Raw genomic sequence first — 9958 nt, 5'->3', positions numbered from 1 at the left:
GAAAGTGAGAAAATATATTATGAAACAAATTGGAAGGCTACTTAAGAAACTGAGAAAACTAGTGGCCTATAAGGAAGGGAGCCGATGGGAAGATGGGCACAAAGGTCTGATCAAGATTGCCCCACCTAGGGGTGCCTGGCTGGTTCAGTGGGTAGAGTGTGGGGCTCTTGGTCTTGGGGGTAGTGAGTCTGAGCATCCCCTGGGGTTGAAAGATGACTTACGACTTAAAAAAAATAAATGTAAGTTAGAGGCGCCTGGGTGACTCAGTCAGTTAAGCATCTGACCCTTGGTTCAGGCTCAGGTCGTAAGTTGGAGCCTCACATGGGGCTCTGTGCTGACAGCACAGAGACTGCTTGGGAGTCACCTTCTCTCCCTCTCTCTCTCTTTCCCTCTCCCCCTGCCACTCCCCCACTCGTGCTTTCTCTCTCTCAAGAAAAATAAACTTAAAAAAATAAATATAAGTTAAAAAGATTTCCCCTTGTAGTCTCTCTTCTATTATTCTTGTCTCTGAACTTTGCAAATGTATAGCCTATTGGAAACCATTAAATTGAAAGGCTGTCTACACTGTTCCCTAAACCAAGGGGGTCCCTGCCCAGGCTGGAGGCACCACCCAGAGACCCCCGCTCCTCAAGAAGAGTCTTTTGTCCTCTCAGGTTTATTTTTCAGTGCAAAAAAGATTGCAGTTTCGAAGATTGCAGCTTCTACTTTAAAAGCAGCAGTCTAGGGGTGCCTGGGTGGCTCAGTCGAATAAGCGTCCAACATCCACTCGGGTCATGATCTCGTGGTCTGTGGATTTGAATCCCGCATTAGCCTCTGTGCTGACAGCTCAGAGCCTGGAGCCTGCTTCGGATTCTGTGTCTCCCTCTCTCTTGCTACTCCCAGGTCGTGCTCTGTCTCTCTCAAAAATAAATAAAAATAAGCACTAAAAAACAAAAAAAAAATTTTTAAAGTAGCAGTCTGTTTCAAATCCCAGGGAAGAGGTTTCCAGAGAGAGAGAGAGAGAGAGAGAGAGAGAGAGCAAGCAAAATGAAGGAGGAAATCACCCATGCCCTCTCTTCCTCCCTTGGCGAACACAGTCTGTCTCAGGGCCCTGCTGGGGAGAGTTGACAGAGCAGAGATCCCGGGCCCAGGAGTTCAACCAGAGCCGGGCTGGGTCAGCTTCCTCCAAAGGAGTGTGTTTCCTCCTTCCACGGGCGGGAGGGCCCTCCCAAGGAGGAAAGGCCATGCTGAAGGTTGATTAGTGGATCAGCAATTCCATTGTGGGATTAACAGAACAAAACAAAAACAAAACACAACGTTGGACTCGCAGTTCAGTGTGTCAGCAACTTTAATTTGATTGTGTAATGAGGCACGATGGTAAACAACATCTGCATGATCGCGCCCTAACCTTCGCTTAAATATCAAACACTGCGGTGTCTCATTTGGTACAAATGCCTGCCTTTGAATGAGTTCTGTTTGGTAAATGCCCCAAAAAGTCACCTAGGGAGGAGGCAGTTAGTACATTGGGGTCAAGTCCTGGCTGTGCCCCAAAGTCTGTAGAATGGGTATAATAATACTTTTCCCATCTGTAGAATGGGTATCATAATACCCATCTACATGATGATGCTGTTGTGAAGAGTGAGTGATTTGATAGAAGAAATGCTTCATAAGAGGATGATATCTTCGTTGTGGGCCTTGTTACTTCTAGGAGAGGGAGGAAAGGAGGGAAGGAGTCTTGCTTTTCAGAGTAGAATCACTCGAGTAGAGGGCACTCGGCAGCTTGCTGGGCTGAACTGAAATGCCTCTGCCTTATTTGAGGGTGATTCTTGGAACAGACATCTCCCTTCTGAAATGTGGATTCATGCCTCAACGTTTTCAGAATGTGGAAGCCACTTGTGAGCGTGTGATTTGGCTCTCCGGGGCACTATGTGCAAAACGGCAGCCTCCAAGGCTGGGTTTTCTGCCCTGTTGCCACTATTTCCCTTTTGGGCCTCCGGGCTGTCACTGAAGTTTCGTGTCCTCTCCTCTTGCCACCTCTGATTGTTGCTCTTTGAAATACACGCTGGGAAGTACAACTTTGGGAAGGCAAGCAACATTTCCCTCTGCTAAGCCACACAGATGCTGGGCTCTGGGCTGTAAACCTTAGGAAGCTTCTTTCAGAATTGCCTGGTTCCTCAGGACATTCTCTACCATAATAAATTACCACTGCACTGTCCATCCTACTGACTGGGGCTCTAACAGAAGAATCTGACCTTTACAGTTTTAAAGTTATTTATTTAAAAAAATTTTTTTAATGTTTATTTATTTTTGAGAGAGAGAGAGAGAGAGACAGAGCACAAGTGGGGAAGGGTCAGAGACAGGGGGGAGACACAGAATCTGAAGCAGGCTCCACGTTCTTAGCTGTATGCACAGAGCCCAACACAGGGCTCAAACCCACAAACCATGAGATTATGACCTGAGCTGAAGTCAGACACTTAACCAACTGAGCTACCCAGGTGCCCCTAAAGTTATTTATTTATTATTTAAGGTCTTTACTGAGGCACCTGGATGGCTCAGTAGATTGATCGTCAGGCTCTTGATTTTGGCTTAGGTCATGACCTCATGGTTCGACGCTTCAAGGTACCGCTTGGGCTCTGTGCTGGCAGCGTGGAGCCTACCTGGGATTCTCTCTCTCTCTCTCTCTCTCTCTCCCCCTCTGCCCTTCCCTGACTCTCTCTCTCAAAATAAATAAACTTAGAAAACAAAGAAGTTGTACCTTTAAGATCTTTATTAACACATGTTTGCTGTTTGTTGATCCTTTTGAAAAAGCAAGTCGGAAACTATTATTATAGATTAAAAATGAGGTTCCTAGAAATTTCAATTTGACCACATAGGAAAAAAATAAAGGTGTGTTGAGAAAAACCAGGTTTTAAAACACACACACACACGCACGCACACACACACACACATTTGTCATGACCAAAAAGAGATTAGGTAAAAATAATAGAAACCCCATCCTGCATAGATAATGCAGATAGTTTGGGTATCTGATCAATGGGCAAAAAGCAAGTACTTAACGCCCTCAGCTCCAATCTTTTGTTCATTTCTTATTGCTGGAATTTCATATTCATTCTTGTTGGATGCCTCAACCAGCCGGTGGTAGAGACGGTCAGTGAGCATTTACTCAGCCCTGCACTGCTCATGCTGGAGCAAAAGTCTCAGCCGGTGGGTCCGCTGCTTTGGTCTCTGTGCTATCCAGCAGTTTCCAGTTTTCTGAGCCCCTGTGTGGGAAATTGAAGTTTTGTGGGTACTAACCTTGAGGGACCTGCTGACCTTGGGTGTCATCTCCTTGATTCCCCTTACCTTCTTCATTGCCATCCTCTCTAGGCCGTCTTTGATAAGGAGGGACCCCTGGGAAGTCGTGGTCTATAACCCTGATACACATTCTGTCTTTATGGCCTACCTTGTTCTCCTGCACCCCGTTTGTCAGCCCCCTCCACCTTTTCTCCCCCAACAGAAGGGCTGGGATCCTGGGGTCCACGCCCACAGTCTGTGCTCAGCAGGAAGCTGGGAGCCTACGCGCAGTATGGGAGTGCTGGGACTGTTGGCCCTGAACTTGGGGAGCCCTCCAAGAGCCATCCCCTCTCTTTTCACCCTACTCTCATCGCTTTGGTAGCTCCGCTGGTGAGTGTGTGGAGGACCCGGCCGATCTTGGATAGTCTATAATGCCTCTGGTGAGCTGTGTCACCGCCTTGCACTGGAACCCCACCAGGGCACGTGACCTTTGCTGCCCCTGTACCCTTTTCTCCTGCAACAAGATCAAATTCCAGTCTCTCCACCAACTACACTGAGAAAGTTCTTCCTGGGGCTTTTCTTCTTTATGGCTGTCTTGGTGTACAAAATACGTCTTCCTCAGTGTCCTTTTTGTTTATTGAAACCATATTAGTTTCTTACAAGGAACCATTTTATTGTTCCCCAAAGCTTCATTGCAATGACCCTGACCCAGCAGGCAGAGGTCGTGGATGTGAGTCCTCTGCCGCTGCTTCCTGTGCTTGGCATTGACCTTGAGGACGAGGGCGAGGCAGGGACTGCTGGGCGCGATGGCAATTAGGCTGGTGCCGTGCTGGAGCTGCACAGGGAAAAAAAGATGCTTGTTGTGGAAAACAGTTATAAAACAAACATAAAGCGTATGCAGAAGAAGGCAATAGACGTTACATATAATCCTACTACTTAGAAATAAGGAGTATTAACATCTAGGCATATAGACATCTATGTATATATGCATATGTGTGTGCAGGTATCCCTATATATACATATAGATGGAAAGAAAAACAAATATGGATGAATATCTATGCATGTGTGTGTATATTTGTGTGTGTGTGTGTGTGTGTGTGTGTGTGCGTATTTAGGTTGGATAGTTTTATTTGTTTTTACTTTTATGCACAAATGGCATACACACCGCACAGGGTCGCATGATCTGCTTGATGCCTTCTAGAAAATCTGCAAATATATCGCAACCAACCCTCAAAATCAATAAACACATTTCTTATACGTTGTCCCTGACTCTCCCACTTAAGAACTTAGTTTAGTTTTTGACCATGATAAGCTCGAGGTACTGAAAATCCTTGCACAGGATTTTGTTCAAATTCTGAATTCTTTCTTGAGGCTATGTGTTAAAAGGCAGACTTCCTTGCTGAATTGAAGATTTGCACGTCGTGCCAAATATAAGCAGCTGTTCTTACCAGCTGTGCGTGTCCTTCTTTTGCATCATGCTTAATATTGTCCTTTGCCCACTTTTTCAAAAAAGATATTTGTTATTTTCCTATCGATTGATAAGATTCCTTTCTTCTTAATAGACATTAGTTGCCCACCCTAGTGCTTAGCATTGGCTACCCTGTCTTTTTTTGTTGTTACTGTTAATTTTTTAAGTTTATTTATTTTGAGAGAGAGAGAGAGAGAGAGTGCAAACGAGGGAGGGGCAGAGAGAGAGAATCACAAGTAGGCTCCAACCTATCAGTGCAGAGCCTGACACGGGGCTCCATCTCACAAACAGGGGGATCATGACCTGAGCCAAAATCAAGAGTCGGACGCTCAACTGCTCAACCAACTAAGTCAGGCGCCCCAGCATTGGCTGCCCTTTCTGACACCTGTGTATTCTGCTAAGCACCACTAACAAATCCATTTTGTTCAACTCCGTTCAAACACACGCTGAACTAAAAAGCCAGATATTTCCCCATCACGTTATCCAAAGTGTTATCTGTGTTGTTTACTGGGTTCTGCTGCCCCACTGCCACCCAATCAGAATTTCATTTCTTCCATCAACTAAAGCAAGGTCATTCCTGCCCCTAAAGCTCTAGGGAATTTGTTCCTGTTTCTCAAGTTGTAGCTCAGACATCACCAACTCCAGGAAGCTTCCCTGATTTCTCTATCTTTCATTGTAATCCCTTGACCCTTTCTTTGAACTCTTGAAGAACTTGCTGTCTCTACACATTTAGCAGTTTAACTTGATATTCTTTTGTATTATTAGTATATATGTGTGTATAGATACATGTATGCCTATACATATTCCATCGATCAATGAAGAACCCAGTATTTCTAATTCTCCTTCTAAATATTCTTTAAAGACTGGGGCAGAGATGACGAGTTGTTAATGATTGGCTGATTGATTAAGAAAGAAAGACCATGAGCAATATTTCTGTGCTTAAAAGCAACACTAGAATGCATAAAAATATTGAAGGTCACCAGTAATGATGGACTTTCCCCTCTGTGTAAGTGGGGATACGTGGTACCCTGGTAAACCAGAGAGTGATACATTCATAGAGGAGGTTGAATACGCTGTTCTACTTACTATCCAGTTTAGCTCCATATTGTGTGTTTCCCAAGGAATCATATGAAACTGGGTAACTCTGTGTTTGTCTGTAATACTTGGGATGTGCTATAGGTGTGGTCTCTTGCCAGACAGTTTGACATTTCACCAGGTAGGAGCCCTCATGGGGTTCCCAGGGGAATAAATAATCCAGTAGCAAAATAACCCTTTCTCTTGCTGATATGGACCCCCTCTGGCGTGCAAAACTGTGGTGGCTTATTATGATAACGAAGCCTTTGACTTTTGGCTCTCACTTCCTGAGAAGGGGTGAGGGGAGGAAGGAAAGAAGAGGAAAAGGTGAAAGAAGGTCCCTACCCTGGAATAAAAGAGGAATCTCTAGGGGCACCTGGGTGGCTCAGTCGGTTGAGCATCCCACTTTGGCTCAGGTCATGATCTTGTGGTTTGTGGGTTCAAGCCCTGTTCTGGGCTCTGTGCTGACAGCTTGGAACCTGGAGCCTGCTTCGGATTCTGTGTCCCCCTCTCCCTCTGCCCCTCCCCTGCTCCCTGCTCGTGGTCTGTCTCTCTGTCTCAAAAATAAACATTAAAAAAAATTTTTTTTGTAAAGTGGAATCTCTACAGAGTTTGGAGGACTGGAGGTGGCCTCAAGTAGGGACTTTAGAAAGAGATCCCCACCCCTGAGGTCCAAATCCTAAGTCTGATTCTGCAGATGGGGGCTCTGAGCAGTCTTTTTTTTTTTTTTAATGTTTTATTTATCTTTGAGGGATACAGCATGATGGGAGAGGGGCAGAGAGAGAAGGTGGGGGGTAGGACAGAGGATCTGAAGCAGGCTCTGCACTGAGAGCAGAGAGCTCCGTGCGGGTTTCCATCCCACCACCCTTGAGATCATGATCTGAGCCAAAGTCAGACGCTCAGCTGACTGAGCCACCTGGGTGCCCCGGGCGCTGACCAATCTTAACCTTTTCAATCTTCAGCTTCAGTCCATACAATGGGGAAGAGTCGGTGTCTCTGGTATTTCACAGACACTAGGCAGAACAGGACTGAGGCTTTGCAATGATGTCAATAACTATTACTTCGGTACAGTAATTCTTTGGCAAAACTCTTAACAGTTCGTCGTTGTTTTCAGAGGGACTCCAAATGCCCAAAGGCTATCATTCTTCCCCTGTGGCCACATGAGGCAACGGTGGGCGCCATCCCGCCAACTCGTGTTTCAGATTCCACAGCGGACAAGGATGGGTGCCTTGTTCCAGACTAGAAACGGTGCCCGCGGAGGGGCCAGAATTATTTGCTCAGATTGGCAGATTGCACTTTCCAGAAAGAGGAAACCTCTTCTTCTAGAGCAGGCTGCTCTGGATGGCAGTAAGGCGGTGCCCTGCCAGGCTCCGGGGCATCGCCCGGTGGGCTTGGAGGGAGCAGGGCAGCCCAGGGCTGACCGAGTGGTGCCCTTGCAGGAGCGCTTACCTACCCACGGGAGAGACGGAGCGGCGTAGGCGCCTGGCGGAGCCTGCCCCACCAAAAACTACTGTCTGAACATTTCAACCCACCATTGTAAACGGGACATTTCATATACAGATGCAGATGTCCTGCCTCTCTTGAAAGATCAGCCTATCCGACGGCGGTGGCTTCGGACTCCCGTTGTCTGATGGCAACAAGAGAGTTTGCTCTCCTGTTTGCTTCTGCCTCCGCTTGGCCTCTCTGGCACTACCCATGCCCGCCAGATTGCCAGGCTGATCAAGGTCAGGAGGGCCTCTGCTGCCCCACTCCCCACACCCCCCTGGAGATGGGGCTGGGAGCAAGGTGCACTGTTAAAAAGAGAAAGGCAACTGGTGGAAGATGTTTCCTACACTTCCCCTTTGCTCCGCAGAAGCAGTGGCCAAACAACCGACTGGCCACAGTGAGGATGCGCTGAACTGCCCAGGAGGGAGGATGCTGTGCTAGGAGGGAGAAGACTGGCTTTCCTGAGCTCTGTGCTAAGGGCATGGACCTGAGCCTTTTCTTAGGAGCCAGGCTCTTCCAGGTTTGCATTCCCAAGTGGAAGGGCCGCATAGCCGGGATGCTGCGGGGTCTCTGGGCTTTCACAGGAGCCCAGCATCCAGTGCCCCCCTCCCCTCGCCCCACTGGTTTTGCCGGACCTCAGGACTTCTGCAGAGAGGAGAGGCGCTCCCTGGCCAGGTGACTTTCGCATTTGTTGCCTGCACCGCCGCCCCTGGCTTCCGAAACTGTTTGTGTGGTTGCTGTTGCTTGTGTTCTTGCACTGGAAATATGTAGCATCTAGACACTTCCTTGGGATGTTTTCAGCCAGCTCTTTACCATCCTGGATTCCGCCTGTTGCCTTGTTTCTTCTGGCTAGCGGGGGCTGCTGCCCAGCCCCTTCTGTTAGTTCTTGTTTACCTCTAGGTGGTATTTGTCCTTTCAAGACAGGATTCTGTAGCTCGCTCAGCTCAGGGCGAGCTGTTAACATTCTTTTCCTGGGGCTAGTCAGCTTGTAGATCCAGAGGCTTTGGAGTCTCTCTGCAGATTGCACTCTGCCCGCACCAGGTCCCCTGCGGGCATCCAGTGGTAACTGAGTATCAGTTTCCATGGTTCTAGAAACCTGCTCTCTTGGGGGCGCCTGGGTGGCTCAGTCGGTGAAGCGTAGGACTTCGAATCAGGTCATGATCTTGCAGTTCGTGGGTTCGAGCCCGACTGGGCTGGTGGCTCAGGACCTAGAGCCTGCTTCAGGTTCTGTGTCACTCCTTCCCTGTTTATGTGCTCGCTCTCTCTCTCTCAAAAATAAATAAATAAACTTTAAAAAGAAAGAAAGAAACTTGCTTTATTGAGGGAGAAGCAGGGCTGGGAAGGATGAGGCTGAGGCCAAGTTTCTGCAAATGCAAGTACAAATTCCAGAGCCACACCTTGGACCCTGTCTGCCACTCATGCTCTAGGCAGACGAAACCACTCATGGAAGTCTGGGAACAAAGGGTCCCGGTTCTCAGAGAGGAAGAACAGAGGAGTCTTATCTTCCTGCAGCAACAGTCCATATGGGATCATGGATGTCTCAAGACACAAGGAAGCTCCGGGCCCTGTAACATCCCAATAGAGGCTGGTTGGGAACCAATAGGGACTCTTCCTGCCATGTGCAGTATAGACTAGATGCAGACAAGTTCAAGTTCACAGACCCACTGACATTCAGCCAAAGGCCTGTTGGGAGTCTGGAGCCCAGGAAAAATTTCGGATTGGAACTTTCATTGGAAGGCAGCCCAAAGCCCTGAAGAGCTATTATCCACCTGCGAGCCAAGAGGAAGGCAGAGGCCATTTTCAGGATAAGGTAGAGACAACTCCTCCCTCCCTTCCATCAATATTTCTTTTCTTTTCTTTTTAAATTTTTAATGTTAATTTTTGAGAGAGACAGAGCATGGGGGAGGGGGCACAGAGAGAGAGGGAGACACAGAATCCGAAGCAGGCTCCAGGCTCTGAGCTGCCAGCATACAGTCCGAGACAAGGCTTGAACTCATGAACCGTGAGATCATGACCTGAGCCAAAGTCGGAGGCTTCACTGACTGAGCCACCCAGGCTCCACCCTCCATCAATGGGTGATGGCCACCCTCCATCAATATTTCCTTACGCTGGAAATTCAAACCAAAAGTTTGTCATTTGCTAGGTACGTGGCACCTTCTCTGCTGGCCCTAGACTCTTGTCCTGGGCCATGGCTTTGTGCACAGCTCCTGCCAGAGAGGATTCAGCAAAGCTGAGAGGGCAGGCTCTGATCCACCAAGACTTATGAATTAAAAAAGAAATCTGGCAGCTCTTGCTCTGAGTTTGGCCTGGGGGTCCCCCTGTGCCCTGGAAGCTGGGGTCTTTGAACGGATTTATCTCGCAGACCGTGGGGAGACATGGGCCCCCTCTGCCAGCAGAGAACGGAAGGCTTCCTGGCGTCCATCTGGATACATTTCTTTTGCTGTGGCAGGACAATGTCGTGGCCCCAGAGCAAATCCCTCAGCATTACTGGTGGTGGCTTTGGCTCTGAGCTCTCTATCAGGGCAAGCACCTGGCCGTGGGTGCGGGGCCCTGGCCAGTGAGGGCAGACACAGTGCAGGCAGCCAGTGGAAGCTGCATTCAGGGAAGGGCCTCTGCAGGCCTAGCCCTGGCCTCTGGGCTTACGTGCTATGCTTGATGGCCAAGGGGAAGGACAGCTAA

At 48.3% G+C, this 9958-nt stretch overlaps 1 pseudogene; it reads right to left on the bottom strand.

Moving 5' to 3' along the window:
- Window positions 1-3157: 3157 nt before the first annotated feature.
- Window positions 3158-4017, bottom strand: LOC112860699 (Y-box-binding protein 1 pseudogene; annotated as a pseudogene).
- Window positions 4018-9958: the final 5941 nt, after the last annotated feature.

The sequence above is a fragment of the Puma concolor genome, chromosome A1, assembly GCF_028749965.1.
Source record: "Puma concolor isolate L17-30 chromosome A1, mPumCon1.1.hap2, whole genome shotgun sequence".
NCBI classification, from domain to species: Eukaryota; Metazoa; Chordata; class Mammalia; order Carnivora; family Felidae; genus Puma; species Puma concolor.
Note: the sequence above shows the minus strand (reverse complement) of the source record. Positions and strands in the feature narration are given on the sequence as shown.